Source organism: Anopheles darlingi, chromosome 3, assembly GCF_943734745.1.
Source record: "Anopheles darlingi chromosome 3, idAnoDarlMG_H_01, whole genome shotgun sequence".
Lineage (NCBI taxonomy): Eukaryota > Metazoa > Arthropoda > Insecta > Diptera > Culicidae > Anopheles > Anopheles darlingi.
This window is the reverse complement of record NC_064875.1, coordinates 47,562,258-47,588,611: the sequence shown is the minus strand read 5'-3', so window position 1 is coordinate 47,588,611 and position 26,354 is coordinate 47,562,258. Positions and strand designations below refer to the sequence as shown.

The 26,354-nt window shown below is 48.5% G+C and overlaps 1 protein-coding gene across 2 annotated transcripts in view; it reads left to right on the top strand.

Annotated features, from left to right (window-relative positions):
• The window catches only part of LOC125953291 (protein ECT2), a 64,163-nt gene that overhangs the window by 957 nt on the left and 36,852 nt on the right, over positions 1-26,354 (top strand). The gene's annotated exons all lie outside the window — the stretch shown is intronic.

Sequence of the window (26,354 nt, the reverse complement as noted above, 5' to 3'; positions counted from 1 at the left end):
ATCATCAGCATCATCATCATCATCATCTGCTTCTCGCGTGCGTTTTCGCTTTACCTCGCGATGCGTCGATGACTTGAGCAAAGACAATCCTCCATCGAACAAGAGACAGAGAGAGGAAAAGCGAAGGAATCGCCGATTGCTTCTCATCTTCCTCCGTCGCATCGTCTCGTTACCTGCGTCGCTCTTGCTACCATCCCCCTTCGGTTCCGTGTTGAGTCATCGGAACAGGAGGACATCCTCTGGCCGTGTTCGAAACTTGACGAAAGAGCGACATGTTTTTAACGAAACACATGATGCTCACACAGACAGTCCGTGTGTGTGTGCTCCTTGATGCTCTCGGTGTCTCTCTGTGCCCCCTTCTTCGCACTTCATTTACGCACTTTATTCGGTATCTTCGGACTCTTGTTTCTTGCTTTTGGCTTTCTGATCCTTCTTGGCCCCTTCTCTTAGGGGTTTCCGTTTTGGCTTTTCTTTTTATGTTGCCCACCCAGACCATACCAACATAACAGCACTTGTCCTTTTTCTGGCTTCTTCACTCTCGAGGTCTGCGTGATCCTGGAACAACGTTCGCTGCGGATGTAACATTAGCTTACCCGGTGCGGTGGGTTCGGTTAATTTATTTTAAAATATTTCACTACAAGACCTGCACTGCAGCCCATCACAACATGACCTTGTAAGGAGCGATTAATGTGGATCCCAAGAACGAACGCATCGTAAATGCGTAAAACCACGCTCTGTGTGTGTACCACGGTGGCAGTGGCTGCTGTCGTGGCCAAAGGCGCGTATGTTAAATCGTCTGGAAATATATATTACACTCCTCCAGTGAGGCAAAATGGCAGAGGGAAAATTTGTTTATTGTCATTTGCCGGCGGCGTACATACGCGGTTTGCCAGACACACCAGACAGAGGCTGTGTGTCTTAAGACAACGATGGGGCAGCATCATCATCAGCGTCATCGTCATTATCGTCATACCACGAGACAACAACGTGGTGGACGGTGGTATGATGGCCGAGCAGTTGACGTCATGAAGCGCAATAATTTCGTTTCTTCCGTCCGGATCCTGCGTTTCTTCAATGGCTCTGCTCTGTCCCCTGGAGCGTAGCGGTGGCTAGTGGGCTGGGCACACGCAAGTAATCAACCGCAATACATTCCAAATATCGAACGCAACCAAATGTGCCGGGGACGGACGGGTATCGTGTAGGGATGACGCGTCTTTATGGGAGTTGTGTGAGATGAAGTCATATCACGCTCCGACTACCACCAGGTGTGTGTATGTGCATCATGGGTCTTGGAGCGTATCTGCTTTTTTCTTCGTCACGAAGGCGAAGTAATGTTGATGCCATCTGTGTTTAGTTTCAAAAGTTTTGACCATCATGTTGTGTTCATTTCGTTCCACGCTCAACGCTTCTTCAAGCAAATTAAAGCGACTTGAGCAGTTTGTTTTCTTATTTCTTTCCGTTGTATATCAACATCAAAACGTGCATTATTTATTTCCTTGGGTTTTATGAAAGCTTCTTTATCAAAGAATTATACAAGTACATGCTCCTTTTCAGACTACTCAACGGACTCTTAGCCTAATGATATGATCGTTCAGTCTAATGATACACATTTACACCACATTTAGTATAATTGTATTTTGCTTTTTAACACCTTTTTAAAAGTTAATGACACATGCGCTAACGAGGCAGCTAATGATATACTGCTCGGCCCACCAAGCATAGCGCTTTGTCTTTTGATCGAAACGTCTTTGGATTTACATTTGCATTGGTCTGCAGTTTTGGGATAAGATTTCTTCAACCTTTTTCTTTCAATAATATTTTCTCTTTCAATACGATATCGATAATCTCAATTGACGTGTTCTTTTGAGATGTCATTTGAGATACCGTTGAAGAAGGATTACATGAACGGCTTTTTTCTATGGCTCCACGATTTCTGTCGCTCTATTCTTGGCAATTCAGATGACCTTCATTTTCTGGAGCATTAGAGTCGTTTTCGTTGCTTCTACTCACTGGTTGAATGTCTCGAATTTTGTTTCCAAAGCATCCACCAATAAACGTTTATTTCCTATTACCTAGTTCCTAATTACATTTGGAGAATTGGATTTTGATTGAAACATTTAAATTCACAATGTGAAATAAGTACGAGTTGCACGCAAGTAAACACGAATCTTACATTAAAAAAATCAACACTTTACTGGTCCAAACAATGCTCAACATTTGATCATCGATGATCTTCGGTTTGTCATTCGATTTTACCATCGGATAATAACCTGTAAATAACATTTTGCCGACAGTTTTAGTCCATCTCATTTGGTGGCTGTTGAAGTTAAACATCAAACGGGCAAATGGTTGATATACAGCTTGGATATACGAACCCATGGAAGGTCGTTGATACTTGCCATTTAACTGACCTTTGAACATTTTACCGATCAACTGCTTCTGTTGAAATGAAATCATTATATTTTTTTATAAATGTAAAACGCTAATGAACTAAGACAATCTATAAAGTGCTCGCGACGCAATAGAGGAGAGGTAGTCTGAACCCAGCTTTCACCTTCATTGGAAAATGCAAATCCTGCTCCCCATTTTGGCCACACCACAGCCGAATTGTAGACAACCCGGGGAATACTCGAATACTGGGAGCACTCTCTCTCTCACCGCTGTCGACTCTGCTGGTCTTGGCGTCATAATATTCCATTTTCCCACTCCTCAATCCCCTCTCCCGTGGTGTGATGAGTCGATGGCAAATCATTAAATCCCTTTTAAGACCCTTTCTAGACGTCTTCTTCTCAGGAGAGAGAGAGGGTAATGCTCGTCCCCTCGGGGGAAAGGGGGTACAGATCAATACACCAGCTACCAGTCCTGGTTTGGCGCCCCCACACCAACAGTGACACCGCGTGGCATTGAGGCGGGGCGGGCTCCAGCTCCAGTCTAATAATGGAAGCGACGATTCGCGAAATTGTATTTCCATCCAAGTTGCTGCTGCGCTCAACAATGTTTGTCCATCTTCCCACGCAGTGAGGGAGGGATAGGTGTTCGGGGGATGGTTGGCGCGCACATTCGGTTTGTGAATGAAACGACGACGACGACGACGACGGTGATGACTCGCGCGAACCTTTATGCGTACCTTCACCTTTTCGCTGGCCATTTCCTCACCGTCGCCGCCCCGCTGGCAGGTGACAGGTGGAGTGAGTGAGTGGCCGGTGCGCGTTGGTGGCAGTGGGAGCAAATCCGTTGACAAGGACACGTCCATCGCTCCAACCTAAACGGCCGCAGGTTCACGGTGCACCGAACTATGTACTGACTAAAACCCCACGGCATTTATGGCAGGTTTTGGGTTTTGGGTTCCTTTTGAACGCGAACGGCGGCGTCGTTATGAGGCGGCGAATGAGTAATGCGGCCACCGACGCCATCGACCGATTTGCGTTCATTTCGCTGTCAAGCGAAGGAGCAGCAGCAGCAGCAGCAGCAGCAGCAGCAGCAAAACCTTCACCAAGAATGATGCTTTTGGGTTTTTTTTTCGTTTGTGGTTTTTTTTTTGGTTTTGCATTTTCCGCAGAGAGATGAGATGCTGTTGCGTGCGCATTCGCGTGCGTTGTGTTCTTCGGTTCGGTGCACGGGAACACCCACACACCCATACACACCTACACACGCGCGAGCACAATTTCTTTTCATTTTCTGTCTGATGACGAACCATCACCACCACTTCGCTTCCTGTTGTGTTCAACGTCTGCCCAGCGCCGGTTGCGACGACTGTCCTAAGCAGATGTTAATGAGGAAAATAACTTTTCAACCCCCCACTCCCGCACCACCCATCGGGGCGGGTGTTTGCCACCTCACCCCGCATCCCCGGGTAAACCAGGTGGTTTTGTTGCTTCCGATGTTGCGTCAAAAGACAAAAGAAAGGTGTGACCGAGGGGGGGGGGGGGGGGGGGGAGGCCGTTTAATCTGCCGTTTTCTCGTGTCCTCCGGGGTCCGGGGTCGGGTGGGGGTGACGATAAATGGAAAGCAGGAATGATAAAATGGTGCCAGCCAGCCAGGAACAACAGACAGAGGTAGTAGCTGGCACCAACCAACCACACCGCGCGCGGTGGTGCAGATAAGGTGCTAAAGGGGTTTTCGGGGCGGGGTCGGGGGACTAAATGAAACATTACGCGAGGTGCGGGGGGGATAAGAAGCTGGTCAAATGGTCATCAGTTGGTGGTGGTGGATGCGAAGCGAAAAAGCAAAAAAAAAAAAACCCCAAGGAAAAACAAAAGGAGACAAAGGGTACAAACGGAAAAGCAGAAAGCCGCAGGGAAAAAGGGTGGGTTGCGTGGTGGCGTCGCGCTCACATTTGTTGTTAAGTGTTAACAATTTAAAAGCCACGTCCCGGGAGTGAGAAAAGGGTGGTCAATAAGAGGGTTAGAAAGGAAGGAGGCAGCGAGGGGGGGTTGGGATTTCTTCCAAGCAATTTTCACCCATTAGGAGACCCCATCGTGGCTTGATGGCATTAGGATGTTGGTTGGGACGTTGCTGGCTGGCTGGCTGGCTGGTGGATTGGCTTAGTAGCTGGTGCTAACGCCAGTCAGGGAAGTCACGTACCGTGCGAGACGCGGGCAGCGGAAGGAGAACGGAAGGTTAAAGGCATTCTATCCCGCATTCGTTGGGAAAATTTTTGGAACGAACAAAAAAAACTAAACTCCCCGGGAAAACTTTTTAAACTCCTTGTCGGCAAGACGGGAGACGGGAGTGAGGACTGGCTTCGCGGGTACGCTCGGGGGTTCCAATGAAAAAGGCACAGGATTCCCGGGAACCGACGGGGCATCCCGCCACAAACCCTAAAAAGGGATGATGGACGCGAGATGAAAGTCACAGAAAAAAAAAAACAGAAAAAAGAGAGCGAGAAGGAAGGGTGGCCAGCGGAAATGACAGCCCTTTTCGACCGTGTTGCGACAGGGTGCGACTCACCTTAACACTCACCGCCCGCCATCCCGGGAGGTTCAGGTAGGCGGAACCCCATCCGCGGGCGTCTCACCTCGCAAAGCACTTAAAATCCCTTTCTTCGTTTTAGGTGAGGAGCAGGGCCACAGGAGGAAGCTGCTAATTTGACGGATATGCTTACGGTTGCCCTGGTCGTCGTCGTCGTCGTCGACGTTGACGCGCCTTGGATCCCTCTTTATGCTCAACATAAGGATCAAACCTCGACCTCGGCGAACGGCGGTGACGCCATCTCACGTGCAGTGCTCCTAATTGATTAATTAGGATGCAAGTAGCCTGATGAAGACGATGAGGACGACGACTACGAGAAAGAGAGAGAGGAAGCACAAGGATGCAACGGCGTTCGTCGTGAGCGAATTATAAAATGTCATTAGAGATGAAGATGCGCCAAACTGCTGTGGAGTGTCGTGCTCCGCTCGTCAACCAGATAGAAGGCCAGACCAGAAGCAGGGCCCCAAGTACGTGGTGTCATGGCTAACAACTCGCCCCCATCCGTGTCCTGGTGGTGTCATTTTTAGTGGCAACATAGTCCACGTTGCAGAGAGAGAGCCCCAAGAGCCACCAAGAAGCCCCGCATGCATTATGTATCGCATCCTGATGGACTCCTCGTGATGATGGTGGCCGCGAGTTTTACACTCGCTTAAACACTAGTCCTCTGCTAGTAGCCGCAGACACACACACATACACGTACAGTGTGCCTATTGTGCACCAAACTTTCACTTTATCCCGCGGCCATTGCGTGTTCACAAGCGGGGGCCGCTCGGGTTTTTGGTCGGCGACCAACTTTGGCAGGACTTTGGTGGCCGACAAACGTCACCGGCCGGTCGGTCGGTCGGTGCCAGTGCCTCTGGGTAGCCTCTGAAAAGTTTGGCGTCTAGAATCTGCTCCGGGGGCTGCACTGCTGTTGCTGGTGTCCATTGTCACCATTACACAACGCGCGCGGCACCAGAATGTACTTCCTGTCAAGCTCTCTCCAGGAAACCGGCGAGGTAGGGTGTGGAAATTTGGGAAATTGTTTGTACTAACCCCTTTCCCCCTTTTTTAGCACCCTTTAGGTCTCGGTCTCTCATAATAGGCTCTCGTCCTGAATGCGATCACCGGCGACCGGCTGGCTGTAAACACAATGTGTAGCCATCCTCCACCTCCATTGGCCATACGAGCGACCCACCGTCGTGCGTGCGTGTGTGTGTGTGTTTGGTCGAAGTGTATTGAAAGTATTGGACTGGGATGTTCCCATCTCCCCGCCGCCCCGGGGGGTGTAACGCGGATCATGGATCGAGATTTTGTGCTAAATCGTGTGCAGCTCACTGTGATGGCCGTGAAGAAGGCGGGTGAGGAGTATGGTAGTGTGGTCAGAGGGGAGGGCAATTGAAATCAAAACTTTTGCGTCTAACCTCTCCAACCCCAACCAAAACAGGGCGAGAAGAGGAAAGGTTCCACGGTGGCGGAGTGGCCACCACCACCAGCCACCCACTTTACGCGTTGCTGCTGCCCCTCTCCTTTTGCTTTCTACTCGACCATCCTGTGGTCGTCGGACGGTCGGAAAAATCAACATGGAAACACACACACACAGGGAAGGAGAAGAGAAACAGGAGGGCAGTTAGCGTTGGTTACGTCCAACATCTGGCTGCCTGGCTGCCGGGCCCTGCCTGCCAGCAAGAGTTTGATGTTGACTTTCATTGGCTTGGAGGAGGAACGCTTGGCATGGTGGCCGGCCAGCCGGGTGCTGCAGTGTCGGCGTTGTCGGCAGGATGTTTGAAGTTACATTGGACACCACACTGCTCTGGGTGGTTGGTGGGCCGCAGATAGTTTGGGCCGCAGAAGCACCTGCATCGTCCTGCTTCTTTTTGTAACGGAGTGCAACGCAACACCATCCCCACCACTGAGGGGCCAATGGGCTTTTGGGCCTTTTGGTCTGGCTGGTGGTGGTGGTGATAGTTCCCCTGGCAATTGTCCCTCGGGGTGTTGGAATTCCCTTCAAACTCGCTGCGGATTCATTAATTATTTGAAAACCAATTAAATCGTTCGTTTTTGAACATTCGGGCATTCGATCAGCAACATCAGCAGCAGCATTGCGCACCACCACCGTTCCGTGTGAATGCAATGGTGGCAAGATCCTGATCAGTGAATTCATTTCCGATACGGCAAACATGATTTACTTTATCTTTCGAGAACAATTGCGATGTGTTATTGCTACGGGAGAGAGAGAGAGAGAATATTACACGACAGCCGCCTCCTGTATGGTTCAAATCAATAGAATGCCAAGGGGCTCTGGGTTGCAGTTCCTCCCGTCCCCCAGGAGGAGAGTAGTCGGGTTTTGTGGCTTAAAACTTTAACTTCATCCCGAGCCATCGCTGGGACACGCGTCCTAGAGCGAACATGTTCCTTCTGCTGCCGGGTGCCTTGCGCCATGTTTTGGGACTGTGTTGTCCTCTTGCCCCGGGTGGCGATCGTTATTTGCTGATCCAGGGGGAACCTGTGGCCACCGAGAGGTGAAGGGGACAGACGGGCTGCAGTACTGTGGTTAACCCTGAAGCCGAGCCTCCTCCTCTCCCTCCCTTGTGTGTGTGTGTGGTCGGTGATTGCTGGAAACTTTTTCTCTAACCCAACGAATGGGGTGGGGGCAGTAGCTGCTGGTGAAATGGAAAGCTCTCTCCCCTCTCCCGTATATTCCTTTTTCCCTGGCTTGTGGGAAAATGTTTAGATTGTTTTGATTTTTATGGACCAATACAAAACATTGGCCCAAGGGGAGAGAGAGAGAGAGAGAGAGAGAGAGAGAGATCGAACGGACCGAGGACCAAGAGACCAATCGGATGAGATGAGCGTCGTGTAGGGATTGTGGTGTCAGCTGGGCAACTGGTTGATGTGCTTTTGGAGGGGGGACAGAAGACAGGAAGAGCCATCTCCTGGTGCTAGCTATGCAGATTCGTTCATTATAGGGATATAGGAATGGAGCGTGTGTTTGTGTGTGTGGAGTTGAGTGAGAGTAAATATGGTTGCGCTACTTCAAAAGCAGCGTATCGTTCCTGTTACACCGTTCTCTGACATCCTAATTTGGTAAAAGTTGCTGAGGACGTCTTTCCTCGTTTCGGAATCGGCTTGTTTGGAACCGGAACCGATGGCGAGTGAGAAGCAGATTGGAGGGATGAGATTGAAAATGCTCTAATTTTATCGCTCATTTGTGGACAGTATATGGTTATGGAGGCTGGCGTGTTATGTGGGTTTCGACTCTGATATGATTCTCTGAGCTATTACGCTTCATGGTTGTTGCGTGCAATCCGTTCAGTGATATCTATTCAATTTTGTGATTAAGGTCTTAATATTCCAATGAATGTTCAGCAACATTTTTTCTCAAAATATGGGTCATATCTCATCATCATATCTCATTCATCATTGCCCGGTGTTCTGCTGCACAATCAGAAGACTTTAAAATGATAGTTCTGTTCGTTTGATATGTCATTTGTTTCGGTTCGATATCCTTTTTTTGTTTACAAAATTTTCTATTTTCATTGTGAAAATTAAGTCATTTTGAATTATTTCACTAAAAGTTTCTGGCAGCATACGACTCGCGACACGCATTTTCAAATAGCACATTGTTTGAAAACCCTTGCGTGAAATAATGCTGTCATCTGGGTAGATATTATATTGAAACGTAATGTTATATAATAGTTATACATTATTTCTTAAATAGATTTTAAAAACAAAATACATTGCTTAGCGTTTTGGATACTTTTGATGCGCAAATGAGACGTGCAAAGAACCTGCCAAAAGGCTAAAATAATTCAGAAACGGGAAGAGTGCCCGGCTAATCGAAAAGGAAGATGAAATAATTTGATGATATCGAAAATTTGGTGGTAAATAATTCTATTAAAGGAACATTTATATCGATTTCTGTGGTGGCAATATAACTTGAAATTGTTCATTGACTTCATCTAGTCATATGCTATTAAACCCTTCTTTATCCTGCTGCATAGGATATAATGGTAAAACACAATAGCTCATAAATTCATCAAGTCGCGTTTTGCACTGCACTCCCAGAAGCACAACCACTAGCGCCGTTCCTTTCCTTACGAGTGGCTCGTTAGCTCCTTAAGCGATAGTGCATTAAACCATCAATAACTGCATTAAAGTTGATAAACCAACGCAACAAAAAGAATGAAAAAGAAATGTCCAAAGTGGTGCTGGTGGTCGGTCCGGTCGCTCGGTCGGTCGGTCGTTTGGTGGTTCGAGTGTGTGTGTGTGTGTTAATAGGTCCTTGTGCCAGCGCTGGTTGGTGTCCGTTTTGTCGTGTCATCGTGCCGTGGAAGCGGAGCACGGTACAAGGGCTCTCGCCCTTGGGGCAGGTTAATAATTTTACCGGCGACACCTGCGACATCAAGAGCGAACATTGCGGTACGCCACAGCCGCCCAACGGTCAGCAGCATCGCACAAGCCTCCGTTAACCGTGGGCCGCGGGGACACACCGAGAGAGAGAGAGAGAGAGAAGAGTGTTGTGCTGGTGGTGGTGTCTGTTGGTCAGATTTTCCGGATCATACACGATGTGCGTAAGGGAGGGTGCAGAGAAGGGGACCGCATTACACGCACCGACGCATGACGCGAGATCCATCGTAGCGCGAGCGACTATCCAGTTCAGTTTTCCACTTCAAGTGGCCCCATGGCTACGGTCCAAAACGGGCTCGGCACCAAGTGGTGGTCTCCGTTGCCAGAGCCGGAAAACTCTTCACCAGCAGCAGCAGCAGCATAGCCAGCGCGCATAGCGTTCGAAAGAATCGTTGGTGGATGCTCCACGGAACCAAAAAAAAAAAAACGATAAAAAAAGGTTGCATGACAAAAGGAATAAAACGCACTCGAGGACGGTGCCTGCGTGTGTGTGTCTGAGCCAACCGAAGCGAATGACAAAAAGTAATCTCATTGAAGGAGAGAGGCTTTTACTTGTCTCTCGTTCCTCCCGGCCCCCCCTGCCTTGTCTTTTGTGCGTAACTCGTAGTCTCGGTTATTTGCAGCAGCATTGGCATTGGCATCCAACAACCACCAGCACCGACAGCAGCACCACCGCACAAATGGCAGCTTAAACTTCTGCCAAACCGCCGACGCTCGTTTGCGATCCACTACCTCTCTTCACGATGCACCATCGATGCACGACCCTTTTGCCGCCTACACTAACCGCGATTGCGTTTCGCGTGTTGCTGCTGCTTGAGCTTCTGCGCCACTCGAGCTTCGGCCAGCGAACGCTACCACCCCCCTCTCCCCATTTTCCCGCACCTTTCCGTGTCCCCTTGGTTGATTGTGTGTAATTTAAGTTCCCAGGATCACTTCGCTTGGTGCTGCGCGCTCTCTCTCTCTCTGGGCTTTAAAATGGCAGAGTCGGGTTGAAACCAAAACAACAAAAAATGGGTTGGAAAAGCCCCACGAAAATGGGCTCTCTATGGGTTGGCTCTAGGTTGCTTGGTGGAGTTTTTTTTTTCGGTTTGTGAGTGGTTTGTGTGTGTGTGTTGGTGGCTAAACGGTCCCAACGGTTGAGATGGTGCTGCGGTGGTGGCCGGTCGAAAAGCAGGGCGGAAAAAAAACTGAACACTTTTTCCCACGCAAAAAAGCGATAAAATTTGATAAATTGTTGCGGTCGAACCACACACACAGACAGACACACCTACACACGCACACAAACAGAGGGAGTGTTCTACATCTATAGAGGCTTTTGACGATCATTCTCAAATTACTGCTCTGGCTTCACTTCTGGCGCCGCCACGGACCTGGCGTGTTCTACCTTGACTGTCCTCTGGCTCTGTGTGTGTGTGTGTGTGCACGCGTGTGGGTGTGTGGTCTTGGTGATAAATATGTTTGGTTAATGCTTGGTCCTTCCATTATTCGTTAGTCGTTTTGCTAATCAAGTAAGTGTTTGCGAAAAACCGGCTCTCTCCCCGGGCCTTGTTAGCCTAATTGACTTTAAAGGGGCTTCGTTCCGTTGTTAATCGACGACGTCGTTCTAAGCTGGTTTTTTTATTTCCCAAAAACGACTTTTTTTATTTCCCAAAAAAAAGAGGATCTGCCATGATATGAGGGCCAAAGAGGCCAAATGTCGTCTCCGTTTAATGGGGTCGCTGCTCATCCCGAAATGCATGGACAAATGGATTCTGTAAACATATTTTTATGAACTCGCTCTATTTTCGTCACCATTGTTCTCTTATTATTATTTTTTTCATTTCCTTGTCGTCCTTGGTGGTAAAAGTTTGTCGATGAAATGTGTGTTTCTAGTTCATAACAAAAAAGGGCGGAAAATTAGAAGAAGAACATACAAAATGGAGAAAAATAATCCACCAACAACCCAACACCTGCTGGAGTATCTGTGTTGGTGGTCGTGCCATCCCCCGGGTTTTGTTTTGTCCCCTTCGTCTTCTGCTGTTGCTCCCTTTTTTGGCACGTTTCTGAATATAACACACTACGCTTGGTATGCTTGTTATTTTTATTTTTTCAATTCCCAAACACAACTATCAATGGTTTTTCACTTCACACCAGTTGGAGCTGCACCGTCACGCTCCATCGGGGCGTTTTCCCTATCGGCATTTTTTTTTCGCGCACAAGAGCTTTAGCTTTGTGGCGGCGACTGCGATGGAGAATATGGACACTGGTGTGTATGTGTGTAGGACCCCCGGTGCGGCTGAAAGAGTTATGGGAATTTATAATCCCCGGATAACCATTAATCATGTAATTTCACCTAAACATAACTTTTTCTTTATTTCCTCAAACGAGCGAACGGAACGAAATGTGGACAGTCATGTGCCAAGATATTCAATAGATAGCGAGAGGCTCATCGGGTCTCTGGATGAGAGGTCGCATCGGAGAAACATGGAGTGCCATTCATCTCAACTAACACAGAGGCATTTGCTGCGGCTGATAGTGTTCTAAACAACGAAGCGAGAAGGACAACAGTTGTTGAGCTATTTGCCCGGGCAAAATGGAGGTTGATCCTGCAGCTACTGCTGCTGCTGCTGCTGCTGCTGCCTCTGGTGGCTAACTGTTGGTAGTTCTATCGGAGCATTTTACTTACTTCAAAACCCACACTCGATCATCTCGCGGCGATGGGTTATTGGATGGAATGGCGTTCCCCGGTTACATTCTGCCTCTGCTGTCCATAAATATTAATAACTCTCCCTCTCTCCCTCTTGGTTGAGTGTTTATTGGTTTGCGCCATTGCTTCAACACCGCGAACGTAATAGCAGCATCCATTTGTAGATGGTGCATATCAGCGAGCGGCTACTGCGGCCGCAGTTGCTTGTTGGCGTTGATGTTTGAATATAGGAATGCCGCTGTGCAGCATGTGGGTTGGTCGGTTGGATTGGAGGAAGTTGCGTACCAGGGATTTACGTCATGTCAGGACCTCTACCGCCGTGGCGGTTCTGATCCATTCCGATCCCGATTCCGGATCGGGATGCGAACGTTGGTAATTTTAGAAACTTCATCAACGATGACCCTTTTCCGTGTGTTTCGATTTCCAGGCGGTAATCGAGAAGATCTCCGGCGATGCGATGGATTGTGGTTGCATTTATTGATCCAATTCTAGTGCTAGTCGCTGCCTGGATATGTTTTTGCGTAAAAAAATACATTTTTTTCATCAGCTAATTAGTTCTAGTCAGTGTGTGTTCGTTGTGTGTTTCTGGTTGTCTTCCATAAGCATCTGTGTATGTACATGTTACCGGTACAGCATGAACTCTGTGTGGTACTAGGTCCTGGCACTGTTGAATGTTGTTTTTTTTCGCATTCTCATCCGACCAAAAAAAAAATGCTCGAAACCATCACACCCCACAACAAGCGTAACACCCTGATTGCTGGGGTTTCGAAGTTTATCAACACCTTAACTGGATGTGGCTTTTGTGTGTGTGTGTGTGTGTGTGTGTTAACATTCGGGGTTAAGGTGTTGTTCGCTGTTACAACACACCTGTTTTTGCTTTCAATTTTTGCCCGTTGTTGACTTACCATCCATGAACACGTTGGGCAAACCCCTCAGTTCCAAGCGTTTTCCTGTTCGACAAGCAAACGACCTACAAACGGGGGATCCTTCCAACATCCTGCTTCACCTTCCAAGTTGGTGTGGGTGAAAAAAAAAACTCCGAACACCGAACGCCCACGATGTATCGTTATGCATGAGGCTTTTGCACCTTTTTCCACCAGCATAGCCTAGCATCACAGAGTGCACAGTGAGGGTTCCAACGTGAGAAGTATCTGAGAATGCAGCTTGGTGAAGCGTACAATGAGTGAACCCTGATGGAGATGGAGTGCCCTAGTGTAGACTAACGACCATCACTGCAAACGGAGGAACGAACGAAGGAAGGTCTCTTTCAACGAGAAAGTCAACCACAATTGACCAGCCAGCACCTAGAGCAGGGACCACCTCACCTTTCATTCAATCTAAATACACCGCCAGCATCATCATCATCATCATCATCATCACCACCACCACCATCGACGTGTGTGACGTGTGTGTGAAAATCAATAATCCATCAGACGAGAGGAAAAAAGTGAGAGACGTAGTAACGAAGGATCATCACCAAAAACCGATGTTAATGATGATGATGGTTCCAATAGTGCCTGATGCTGAAAATGAAGATTTTTGGGGCAAGACCTCACTTCGTTGCTGGCTGGTCGGCCGACCGGCCTCGACTCTCTCGGAGGCCAATGAGTGATGTATGCGTGTGCGTTAGCGTACGTCCGTTTCTTCCGGTTCATCATCTTGCGTCGTCGCTCCGTTCGAGGCCGCATGATGCCTCTCGTTGCTCGTAGCGGCTTGAACGCATCGTCATCGACATTGACGCACATGGTTGCTGGTGCAGCCAGCATCTTCTGCGTGTTCCTAGCTCTTGGTGTGATGGTTTGTTGAGTCTTGCCTCGTCTGTCCTCTACGGACCACGCAATATGGTCCACACAGTCCACACTCTTGGATGCGTTGTGCATCATTTAACCGTTTCAGTCCCGTTTTTGTGGTACAGGGTTGGTTGGTGGTGGCGGGTTGTCATGGTGTTATCAATTTTTGGGAACTTGTTACATACTCGACTACTGCCGTGTTGCGTTGCGTTCGACTCTTCACATCGTGATTACTTTGTTCCACAATATGTAGCTTTCGATGCTTCGTTTCGTCGTTGCTAAACCCATCCTTGGGTTTGGATACCCATGGATTGTGCTCGAACCAAAGGCATTCCAGCATCCGTAGGTTTCTAAGAATAGTACTACTCTTACGTTGCAGTAGGTACAGAAACCGGACCAAGGGATCGAGTCGGAACGTGTAAAGGATTCACATGAATTCCGTGAATCGAACTCATCAATTCGGATGTGAGTACAAAGGGCGGGATGCCGCCGGACGTCATACGATCTTTTGATGGTAGTGCTCGTCACATCAAATCGTTCTCAGTTCAACCATCCATAGGGTTTACCAAGCAATTACTTATGGGTCGCAATGAACGTCAAACTACTTCGGAATAAAAGTACCGGCCACAGTAGTTGTTTGCTAGCATATGTACCGGCAATGTTTTTCTCGAACTTCTCCATTTTTATTCCGCATTCCAGGACATGTTTCTCGTGTCCTCTTTTTTTTGTGACAGGCCGTGCAGGTGGTGCTGCTCTATGCCTTGTCTTCGATGAACAAAAGCGCCGTTGTGTTGATTAAGTTTGGCTACTGATTACTGTGGCAACAGTGGCATAGTCAGCTCTCCGGTATCCGGAATCTGTGGAACAACAGCTACACCAGTCAGTGTCTGTTCCACGTGATTTATTGTTATCCTTATCGTTTGAACTCGCGCGCGCACTGAATATCCATTCCCCGCTTAATCTCGTTGGATTTCATTGCAATTGGGAGCCTCCCTCCCACCCACCCAATGTATCAGGGTTTCACTTTTACCAGAAATGCGGGATCCATTATTTACCGAATCCAACCGGAAGCCCCAGGCGGCGCACACGCGGGTGTTTTACAAATAATTACAGAGCCTAGCGATAGGGCGATGGATGGTATCGATGGCGGGAAGTAGCATAAAAAAAAGGGCCGCATAAAAGGATCAAAGTGCGTGCTGCGCTCAATTAAATGCGAGCTGCCGGCATTATTATGTCCCCTTCCAGGCTTCTCTCTGGTTTGTTTGTGGGCTCCAAAATCTGCAACCCGGGAACGAGTTAATGAGCTGTTCAGCGGTGGTGGTGGTGGTTGGGATTATGAAACCGATAAATGGTCATTACCGATAGCTGCTTCTTTCTCCGCTCGCAGAATCGCGCAGACTACCGTGTCCCACTGAGAGGGGAACAGGGGGCCCAGGAGATGGTAAGCCATTCAGTGTTCCGGTGGCCGAGTCGGTTGGTTTGTGATGTGACATGTGACGTGTCAAAATGAAACGATTTTTAAACTGTACTTTACACAGCAACAGCAGCAGCAGCTGCTGCATGTGTATGCTGCCATTCCACCGTCAGTTGATGCCAGATTGATAGCGGACACATTATGCTAGGATCACTATCCTCAACGATGGGTGCAATGTTTGTTCCCCAGTCCCGGTGCATTGTTGCATTGTTGTAACACTGTCAAAACCTCTCTGGGTTCTGGCGGCGTGCATCAGCGCAGCAATGTCTTTTGCAATCTGTACCAACCGCGACAACGCAGCTGATGCCAAAATGAAATCTCTTTCTCGCTGCGCTCAGACTCAGAGCGAATGAAAATCGATTGAAATGTCATTTTTGTGGAGGACCAGGGAACGAGACACCACCGACAACAACCGTTGACTCACGGCCAACAACGCAGCCATGGTGGTGTGGTGGGAGGTACCAAGCCATTCGGTGGTCGCGCTGTTGGCCTTGGTGGTTGGTGGTTTTTTTTTTTTTTTTTTGGTTAAAGTTGCGTCACCTTCAGTGTTGGCGAGTCATGAACCGACGAGAGACAATCCTCTGAAGTTGCGGTTATCGTGTTGGCTGAGTAGAAGCTAAAAATGTTGATGATCCGCTTTTCAAGTAACTCATCAAAACGAACCAGAGTAATACACCTTCGACATCCACCCCTGCATGAAATTTATGTTTCGGCTGTTTTCTCCAAACAACCAATTGCGAAAATCAAAGATCGTATATCAATAATTTGGTTTTTTCAACTAGAAAAAAAGATATCACAAAAATAGTAGAGAAAGGTACGAAACAAAAAGTGTATCCACTCCATACAATACAAATATGGTTTTCTCTTTATAATAGTCAAATAATTTTTTTTTCTCCAATTTCAATCATGCAGATTAGTTCTTTTATCTCATGCGCATCTTTTGAGACCCCCCTATTGATGGTTCTATCGCCTAAAATAATGGAGTTATGTACCAATTTACTAGACAACTAATTCTTTTAAAAATGACCCAATGAACATCTCTAAGAAATAAACAACTATTAGTTTGTTAGGTACTTCTTAGGTGCATTTGATTTTCGGACTTCGGAGTTGTTTGGAGAAAACAGCCAAAAAGGTAAATGTCATGCAGAGGTAAAAAAACTTTTTTTTTCATACTGTAGTTGCATAGAAAATGAAGTTGCGATCGATCCACGCTTTTGAGGGCTTTCGCCACTAATACCGCATATCACATAAGAAATGCATATCAATGCACGCGCCTGGCGGCCTGACGTGCACATTGACCGGCGGCCACCTACGCCGTCATGGTGTTACGACACACACGCGACTTTCATTGAATCACATCACGGACGACCAATAACAACAACGACGGCGAGGACACACGCGATCGATTCGTCGCGACGACAGTGAGCGGTGCAGTGCTTTGAGCAGCAGCTGGTTATGGAATGCTCTGCCACAGATCCGAGCTCCATCGGATCGCGTGCGACGTCTTACGCCAATCTTATTACACCGCGTCCGTGTGGTGCCGTCTTCCGATGAATTCGGTTTGGCAGATGGTGGCGGATGTGTCCACCGTAGTGCAACAGCAGTAGTAGCAGCAGCAGCAAGCTAAACAAGCAAGCAAGCGAGAGTTGCTAGCGTGCGTGCTTGAAGTTGAAGTGCTCCAGTCTCCAGTCTTCTGTCCGCTAAATCCGTTCGTTCCCCCCGGGGAGGGGAAGATTGTTTGTTCGAACAATTCTTTGCCTTTTGTTGTCGGCTGGAAAAAGGATGTAAGATGTTTTGCGATAAGCTTTTCGGGGCTTTTCTTTGGTTGCCTTTTTGGGCGGTTGCAGAGCTGGTTGCATGTGCAAAGGGCTATGGAATGGTCATCGTGGCTTGCATTGTCGTGGCTTGCATCGAGGCGAGACTATCGGATTTGATGGGCCACGGTCTGGAGGACGATTTCTGTTATTCGAGAAGTTTTTAGTTAAATGGTAGCTGCGGTTGCCTCGTTTGATCGATGTTTCTTCGAGTGTTGTCCTCTTAATTATGGAACTTTATGCTACGGACTGGACGTCGCCTGTAATAAGTAACAATCACTTAACAGCGTGAAGAAGAAAAACTATCGTTTTTTGAAGGTTTTTTTTTTGCCGGGCGCTACACGGTTATTGATTCTTCTTCTGGCGGATCCACACATCTTGCCTCCGGTATTGCCGTTCCTCTGTTCTGGTGACTGAAGTAGACGGCAAAATGGTTCCGCCGCCACTGTGCATGACAGCGAGAAGATGAGTTCATGATGATGATGATGATGATGTGTTGATGATGTGTAGCGTGTTCGACGTGTGATGACCGCTGACGGGTGCCATATGGGCACCGGAGATTTTCCTTCCCCCCACTCTTTCCACCCGTTGTTTTCCTTCCTCCGTCGCACCATCAACAACGGTGTTAAGCGAAAATGAATCGTTCAAGTACGCGAGACGAGGAAATGCTATTTTTAAGACCTCATTCTCTCCCCCCCCTCCTGTTGTCGCAAGTCGCGTCCTCGACAGCGCTCCGGCTACATATGGAACTCATCTTTCGCTTTTCCTCACTTTTGACAGCGGTTTGTTCTGTCAGCGGTGGAGGTGGAGTGGCAAGTGTGGAGGTGGCATGGGTGGTGGTTGGTTTTTCATGTGCACAAAACCACGGTAGTGTTAATTCGCGAAACGAGATTACATCTCTAACGGTGGGCTATCTGCTGCCGTGTGCACAATCACACATCTTCATTAATTTTGCCTTTTCTGTCTTCTATTTGCACTGACATTATGTTTATTGTGATGGAAATGCGCTACTGTCCCGCGGGGTACCGTACGGGATAATCTTTTTCGCTGTTGCGATGAGTAAATTAAAGCAAGAACACAAGTGTAAAATTTATCTTGTGTTAAAATGCATGTTTATATATATTTTTGATCATACTAGACCTCAATAGGGTTTAGTATTTTGTTGCGTAGTCATTTGATGTGATACCTGCTGGCATGTCGTGTGATAAAGATTCACATTTGTTTCTTTTCCACAACATTTACGTCCTCTGGTTGAGATGGCCACTCCGAAAACCGTTTTTTTTCTTTAAAAGTTTCATTAAACTGAAAGAACCGCTCTTATGCCACATGATGATTGGATAGTTGATAAATTTTTGTTTTTTGGCAGTTCCTTGTGAACGATAAAGGCCTTGAATGTAACGTATTTGGCCGACACAGCATTAACAAAAGGCTTATTGGCATTTTTTATGGATTCACCCTAAGGCACAATTGATCTGCTGTATGCCAAATAATGCCTATTAGCCCGGAGCTTATCTATCTTATAGATTCTTATCTTTCTGTAATTTTCATGCACGTTCGCCGCTCGCTCTAATCTAGAAGATTATATTCTTCCTGTCTTATTAGCTAATACTAATCAGCACAGCACAACGGCGGTTAGCTCCGATTTTCTGGGTTTACAAAACCTTGCGAGCTTTGATGTTAAATATATTCTTCTTCTCTAATTATTTTAAACGATAAGAACATTCGATAGTATCCGATTACTACAAAACCGTGTTGGGTATTTAACTTTTAAACTGTCGTATTAAATTATGCGGATGAATATGTGCATTTGCTATGTTTAGGGGACAGCAATTAATGTGCAATTAGCATTTTACAAACAAACAAAAATAATCCTCTAAATTGAATTGTATCTTTCCACCGAATTATTTCGAATGGTGAGATCTATCAATAGCCATTACGAATCCGGTGGAGACCCGCATATTATTCACACAATGCTCGCTCTCTTCTCGTCAGCCGACACCGGGGAGATGATGTTCCTACTAACTGCTGCTGCTGCTGCTCCTGTTGCCACTGCTCTCCAGCATGCGACCAGAAGTGTACGCGTCTTCTTGTACGGGGACAGATAATCTCTTCCCGCGTCAGCTGCTGTAACACCGTTAATTTCGTGTGGTAATTTGCTATCCTAACACAACCGGCCTCTCGCATCCGACGCTCTGGTTTCTGCTCTCCTGTCTGCCTGCCTGGCTGCCTGGCTGCCTTGAATGCCGTGTCCATTTTTGTGCATAAATTAGCACGCTCACCACCAGCATTGACGCGCGCATCCTGGTGGCTCTTCTACCACCACCAGCACCACCAGAACCCTCGTATCACATCCGTCGACGACTTCTCATCGCGTGGCTTCACAATTGCACAGTGGCATTTACCGCCGCTAGTACTAGTAGCAGCAAAAGCAGTGCCCATAGCAATGCGGGACACCTCTGGTGCGCGCGCGCGCGCCCGCGCTGCTGCTGCTGCCTCTTGCAATGCAAACAACCGATGAGCGCACCAGGACCCCGTGGTATTACCGTCGTCGGAATGGTGTGGACCGCGGAAAAGGTGCTTGTTAGCGTAACCGTATTCCGACCCGTCCTGTGTACCTCACTACCGCTCCGTCGTCTTCTTCTCGAGCTTCTTTAGCAGCAGTCGGAGTCTGGAAAGATCCCGGGGGGGGGGGCTAGCTATGCACCGGAAGTCACCACCACTCAACAGGACGCTTGAACTGGGCGCAGCCCGGGTGGGGGTCGCAGTATCAGAGTGTAACACAGGACACAGAGCGACAGAGCGACACTTCCCTGGACACTTCCCTAATCCCTGCAATCCTGCGGCCTCAATAGTCCACGGGCCACGGTCCATGGCGACCCGGGGACATCGTTGAGGTAGGTGAGATGTCCTCTATCCGGTGCCGTGGACGCCTGCCGCGACACTGTTGAAATCCGTTCAGTATTGTTCCAAAGTTTTTGAGCTACGTCTGTCTGTGTGTGTGTGTGTACGTGCGCGCGCTCTCGCAAATGTTGGGTTCATTAGCGTTTCTGAAGTCGCCACTCCTTCACTACCACCCACCGATCTAGGTGGTGCACAGGAGGACGCTAGACCAGTAATCGGACAGCAGTTCAGCGGATGGCCAAAGGATGGTAGACTTTCGGCGGAAGTCGTTTAGCTGCGTGAAAACAAAAGCTGCACCTCCCGGCTGTTGTCATATGTCTCCACCAGTTGTGCAGCAGACCCCTTCAATCGTTGACCGATGTTGGAACCAACCAAAACTTGTCCCACTGTTGTAGGCCCCCCATGCCGTGGATGTGTTGATAGGTAGTCGAGGCCAACTCCACCCAACACATGCACATGCACATGGTTTGATTATTGTAGTCTCGTTAGTGGGCCACAGCGCCGTGAATTCAGCATTCAAACCAGCAGGATTTTCGGGGTTTTCATCTGCAGAAAAAAAGAAATGCCCGCCTGTCATTCGCGGGCACTTTCCGCGGACACATACGCTGCTGGCGGATTGACAAAAACTGAGGCAATGGGTAGGGGAGCATCAGCTAGCGACTAAACGAAGCGATGGACGTTAGTCGTTCGTACCGCTAAATACCCCTTTGCGACGCATCGTGCACAGCACGTTGTCGGAAATCAAGTGGCCACCGTACATTTCGTGATGGAAACAGAAGCTGAAGAGCTCCCGTAGAGTGGAACGCTGCTGGAGACGACGTCGACGACATATACCTGGTGGTCACCTGGTGGTAGTAGTTTCGCCTTGTAGCACACCTTTTCGCACTTTTGGCTTCCTGTTCGCTTCGACGGAACCGAGCTTCCGATCTCCTCTTCCTCCTTCCCCTTGTCAGTGTGTGATGCGAGACAGTGGCATTAACCCGCCAGAAGCCCACCATACGGCAGATAATTCATCACCTCTCTCTCTCCCGTGGAATCCAGACTCGTCGTTGAGACTGGATGTGGAAAGTCTGGAATCTGTTGCCATTTCGGTGTCGTCATCCATGCCGTGCCGGTTTGGTTTGGAACCTACCGCTCTCCTTATCATCATCATCATCATCATCAGCGTGCCAGTTTCACTTGGTGGTTAAATTTGGTGTCCCCGTCATGTCCGGATCGCTGGTGATGGTGATGTGCGGTGTGGAGTACGTCAGCAGGACATTAGTTTTTGGCAAATTTGGTGCCCCACCATTTCATCATCGCCATCACAAGCGCCCTTCCTTTCGCTCGTTGTGTGGCCTTGGGGCTTGGCTGGTTAGTCTCTGTCGGTGGCTTGGGAAATGATCGCTTGGCTTCGAGGCGCACATGTCCCGCCGCGATGTTGAACGGCGCGCGCTTCCAGAAGGATTAGCGGATCTTGTTTTCTGGGTTTTTTTTCTGTGTGTGTGCTTCGTGAAGCCACTACCGGTGAACATGGCTAGCTTTTCCGGTGATTAGCAGCTAGACGAACTCGAACGAACGAGGGACTAAATTTCAGGGACCACCGGAAATGTAGAAAATTTGTCGCACGAATTTCGGTCGCCCCTCCGCCGGTGGTACTCGACGGACTTACGGATGGGTGGTTTATGGTGGTTTGTTCTTTTGCCGTTCCACTGAGCTACTAAAACTACTATCGTTAATCTTGTTCTACCTGGCACAGGTAGAGCAAAAGACCGTTACCTGCTGTAATGTCGCTGCGTCGGATATGTTACGACGTTGGAGAAGTTGAAAAGTCCTCTAGCTAGGGCAGGTAACGGGGGTAACCACAGAGACTATTAAATGTAGCATACCTGCCTACATTACAATGACCGTTGCTTGGTTGGTACAGCTTTCGGTGTATTTCGTGCTGCATAATATGGACCATAACAGTGGTTCCTTGTACATTATACCCTCGGTTGCAGAAGAATTCATTCTGATTATTGTGAAGATGAAGAAGCATAGAAACGACGATGGTCGTCAGCAGGATTTGCATTTCGGTCCACGGATTTCAAGCTTACTCTTTGGCTGAAGGGTGTATAATCCCATAATTGGGACGAAAGGTTGTGTTCAGTGCGTGCACGTCGCAGCCCAACCTTTTCTTTCTTTCTTCTCTCTGTTCCTAAGAAATCACTTACGGCTATAAGAAACAGTTGGGGTTACCGCAACATACTACCTACGTCACAATCTTTCTTTACTTAGCAGCAGAATTATGGTTTATCTTTCGTTGACTGATTCCTTGTCTTTTCGTGCTTATTTTTCGTTTTAGGTAAGAAGACTTTCCCCATCCCACGATATGCAACCGACTGGCGGTCGGATAAGAGGTGCTCTCGGGCTAAGAGCAAGGACCTACAATATATGCAGCGTCCAGGTAGCAGAAAGGATGTATAAAGGGACGTTACTGCAAAGGAATTATCCCTCACGCTCAGCTAATTCATAATCTGTCCCGCTCTTAATACGACTAAAAGTGCTCCTTGTTATTGGAGCATCGATTTGGCGTTATACGAAATGGTGCAACAGCATCCGGATTCCGATGCATCTCTCCATCGGCCTTTAAGTTGTTGCTGTCGCCCGGGTGTTGGTGCTTAAAATATGAGCTGTTGCCTCCAAAGCACTCTTTATTGTAGCTGCTCAATAATGCATGCAATGCAGTTTGGCCAGAGAGAGAGAGAGCCAAACCAAGGAGCAGCAGTGGATTAAGCTGTTGTCGCACAGTAATGTACACAAGGACGAACGGGACGAGCTCTCCAGGAAGGGGAAGGGTCGCACAATTTTCATTTCTTCCATCGGTCGGAGCTATGGTCAAAACACTCGCGATAACACCGGTAGATAGCGGTCGGTTCCGGCGGACGAGGTCACTACATCTCAGCCGATGCTTTAAACAAGGTGTCTAAAGATCGTCAAGTGTTGTCGTGGCCTGGGAAATCTGCAATGAGCGCGTTGTTGGTTCTCAGGAGGGTTGGACCGAGGGACAGCATGGCAAACTTCGCACCACTTTACCCTTCACCTTCTTCGGGTTCTTCACTTGTGCAGCAGAGCGAACCACCGTGCTTGGTCGAGTGAAATTCATGAATCTCGTTTGAAGTGCAAAACACTTTACATCCACCACTCGGGTCGGGACTCTGACCTGCTCTCTCTAGCTCTCCGTGTCCGTGTGTTTCATTTCGTTTTCTCGTTGATGCTAGTAACATTCCATCGTCGACACGAAAGTGGCCGTCGCCGCCGCCATCGGCGCCATTCCTCTGGAAGGGGGTAAACATTTTCGGGATGGGACGAGTAACGGGGAGGAACGACTGTCGTCGTGTACCGCCACCGGTCACTGAATTATTCATTAGCCAGCAGCCGGCATCATCACGATCGATCTAATCGTTCGCCATAGAAACCGTTGGCGGACTCCGTTGGGAGCTGGTGCTGGGGCTGCTAGACGTTTACCAGACGCGCGCCTGGCACAGTCGCTTTGTAGCATCAGGGAATTCGTGCCTTTCGGAGAACGACGGCCAGCCGCCAGCTCACAGCACCGTGTCTTCGATCCGGTGACAATCTTAACTTTTCTGCAACAGCGTCCCGTCCCACTACCCTTAGCCACAGCGGCCATTTTGGAGCGTGCAATCGATTACGGTTGGCCACATCAACCGCGCGCCTCCCCGAGTACACACAGAACTTCGAACGAACGGAGCCGGCGGAATTGACGATGATTGGAGCCGAGGGAATAGCTCGTCCGTCTCGTCCGTTTGTTCAGCTTAAATTTGGTTTTCTTGTGGCCTTCATCGTTGGTCCTCGCTTCTACTACTAGCAGTGACCACTGAGCGACCGTGGACACACATTGAAACCGTTCGGGACAGCTAATTAAAGCAATAAATAATAAACCAAGATGTGGGCAAACTTTCTGCCCGGGCAAACTTCATTTATGCACACAGAAGATGTCGTCTTTCTCGAATGGTAACGCGAGCAAGTAGCCCGAAGTAGTAACGGCAACGGCAACTTCCTGACCACAAAGCTGTGGTATCTAATGCTCTCTATGCTAATAGGAAGCGCTCTCGCCGCCATGGGGTTTTGTTACTCTGTCTCTCGTCCCTGCTGTCGATGTGTGTGACGGTGACGGTGCAATCAATACGACGATACACTGTCAACGTCCCAGGCGCGCACAGCTGGTCGTAACCTATGGTGGTGGTTATATGTGCCCTATTTCCCCGCATCCTTTTTCCGGCCGCAACAGTAAATGGTGTTAATTGGTGTTATGCTACTGCTAACTTTTGTGTTCCTCTGTGGCAATGTAACTTTTGACCTTCTTCCTTTGAGGGGAGGGATCCGTGTACCGTGTAGACGGTGGTCCCTACATTAAGTTGCTAAAGTTACGAGCAGTGGCAACACGATTAACCGTTTGGCCTATTCCCCCCCCCCACCCCCTCTTCTCGCTCGGGTGCAATGTATACAATCGCCACAGAACAGGCTCACCATTTTGTAACAATGTACTTGAACACACGGATGCGCCATGGTGGAAAGCGGTTCGGAGTAGAGCGGATGTACAGTAAAACAGGGAATATCAGGTCCCCGAGAAGACACTTCAGCTTGTCCGTCCGATCTTCCAGAAGCCGCAACGGCACGCGCCCTTTACGGATCGGTCATCGTTAAGAGCATTTACTATTTTTCCCGAATTATTGCTGACATTTCAACCATCCAGCAGCAGCACGGGAGAGGTTCTTGCTTGCTTGCTTGCTTGCTTGGTGGTCTTCGTCTACCGAGGAACAATATTATTTCCCTTTCCCCCAATCGTACATCGTTTCTTGAGACAACATTCGCACTGGCTGGACTGGAAGCTTGCTTCATAATACCTCCGTTTTCTATTTCATTGTGCAAACATCATTTCCTGTGGGCGGTGTGTGCGCCCTCCCGACATGATGAACTTCCGGGTATGATTTTATTTTTCCGAAACAGTTTCTGTTCCTTCGCCCACCGGGCATAAGAAGAAGAGGCGGGCGGCGGGTTAAACTTATAGGGAACATCTGTTTCCTTTATATACGAGACACACACACACACACTTACTCCAAATACTGGTGAACTGGGTACCAAAGCTCACTTTTCCACTCAACTGCATTGCAACAGGATGGAGAGCGACGGTTGCTGCTGCTGGTTGGTGCGCTTTCTTGGACTTGGACTTGGGGATTCGTTTAGTCGTCCTTCGGTCCAGTTGCGCCCGACGGCTGTCGGTCAATGCGGTTATTTTCATTTTCATGTTCATCTGTTACGCGCTACCGGAAAGGATGGCTAGCCTGTGGTGTGTGTGTGAGGGGCTCAATCGAGCATCTCAGGCAGCCGGAAAGGCAGAAGAAGAAAGGAGCCGAGGAAGCATTACTGGAAGGAGAAGGAGAAGGGGTCCCCTTTTCTTTGTCGGTATTTCGGTCGTTATCGGCTCAGCGCATTATTGCTGTCATTTGGAGCGGGATCTTCTTCTTCCCGGCTTCAGCAGTGCCCCCGCTGAAGCCACACACACACACACACACACACATACGTTCACACTTGTCGGAGGTCAATTTTCTTATCCTTATCCGGTTTCACTTCCCTGTCAGTCCCGCCCGCCTTTAACGGGGTAAATGGGACTTCGGGATCCCCTCTTTCTTTGAATCAGCTTTTTCCATATTTTTCCTCCTTCTCCAGTGCTGCTTCCTACTGGTGGTGGTGGTCGGGGCAGGGCCAAATCCGAAATTGTACATTTTGGTCACCCCCCAACAAATGTCAGCAACAAATTGTGTGGGTGTCATCTGCCTTCTATCGGTCGTCGCGGTGTATCTCGTGCCAATGGTGTTGCTTGGAGGATGGGGAGCAACAGCACCACCACCATCCCGCACACAATGTGCCGTCGTAAGTGTTGTTTCCATTTGGTTGTTGCAAAATCAACATTTTCAGGCTCGGGGCCAGAAGTAAGTGTTGTTCCATTTGCAGCTCAGTGACGGCGCCGGCGACTTGTCCGGCCGGCCAACAGGAAAAAGGCCAAAGCTTTTCCGCTTCCTCTTTCCCTGCACCATATTATGCCCCCCTCCCTGTAGTGATAGTGTGCAGCTCCTTCGTCCATTGTGTGTGCAAACGTATGTGCCACAACAACAGACACACGCCACGGAGGATGCTGTGCCCTTCAACCGCCTTCTTTTTTTTTTTCATCTCGTTTGCCTTTCAGCTTAAGCGATAACGATAAAGCATTTTAACCCTATTTGTGGATGGTTTGTAAAGGCCATCGATGAATATTTGGCGACCATTTCGGGTGCGACAACATCCACGCA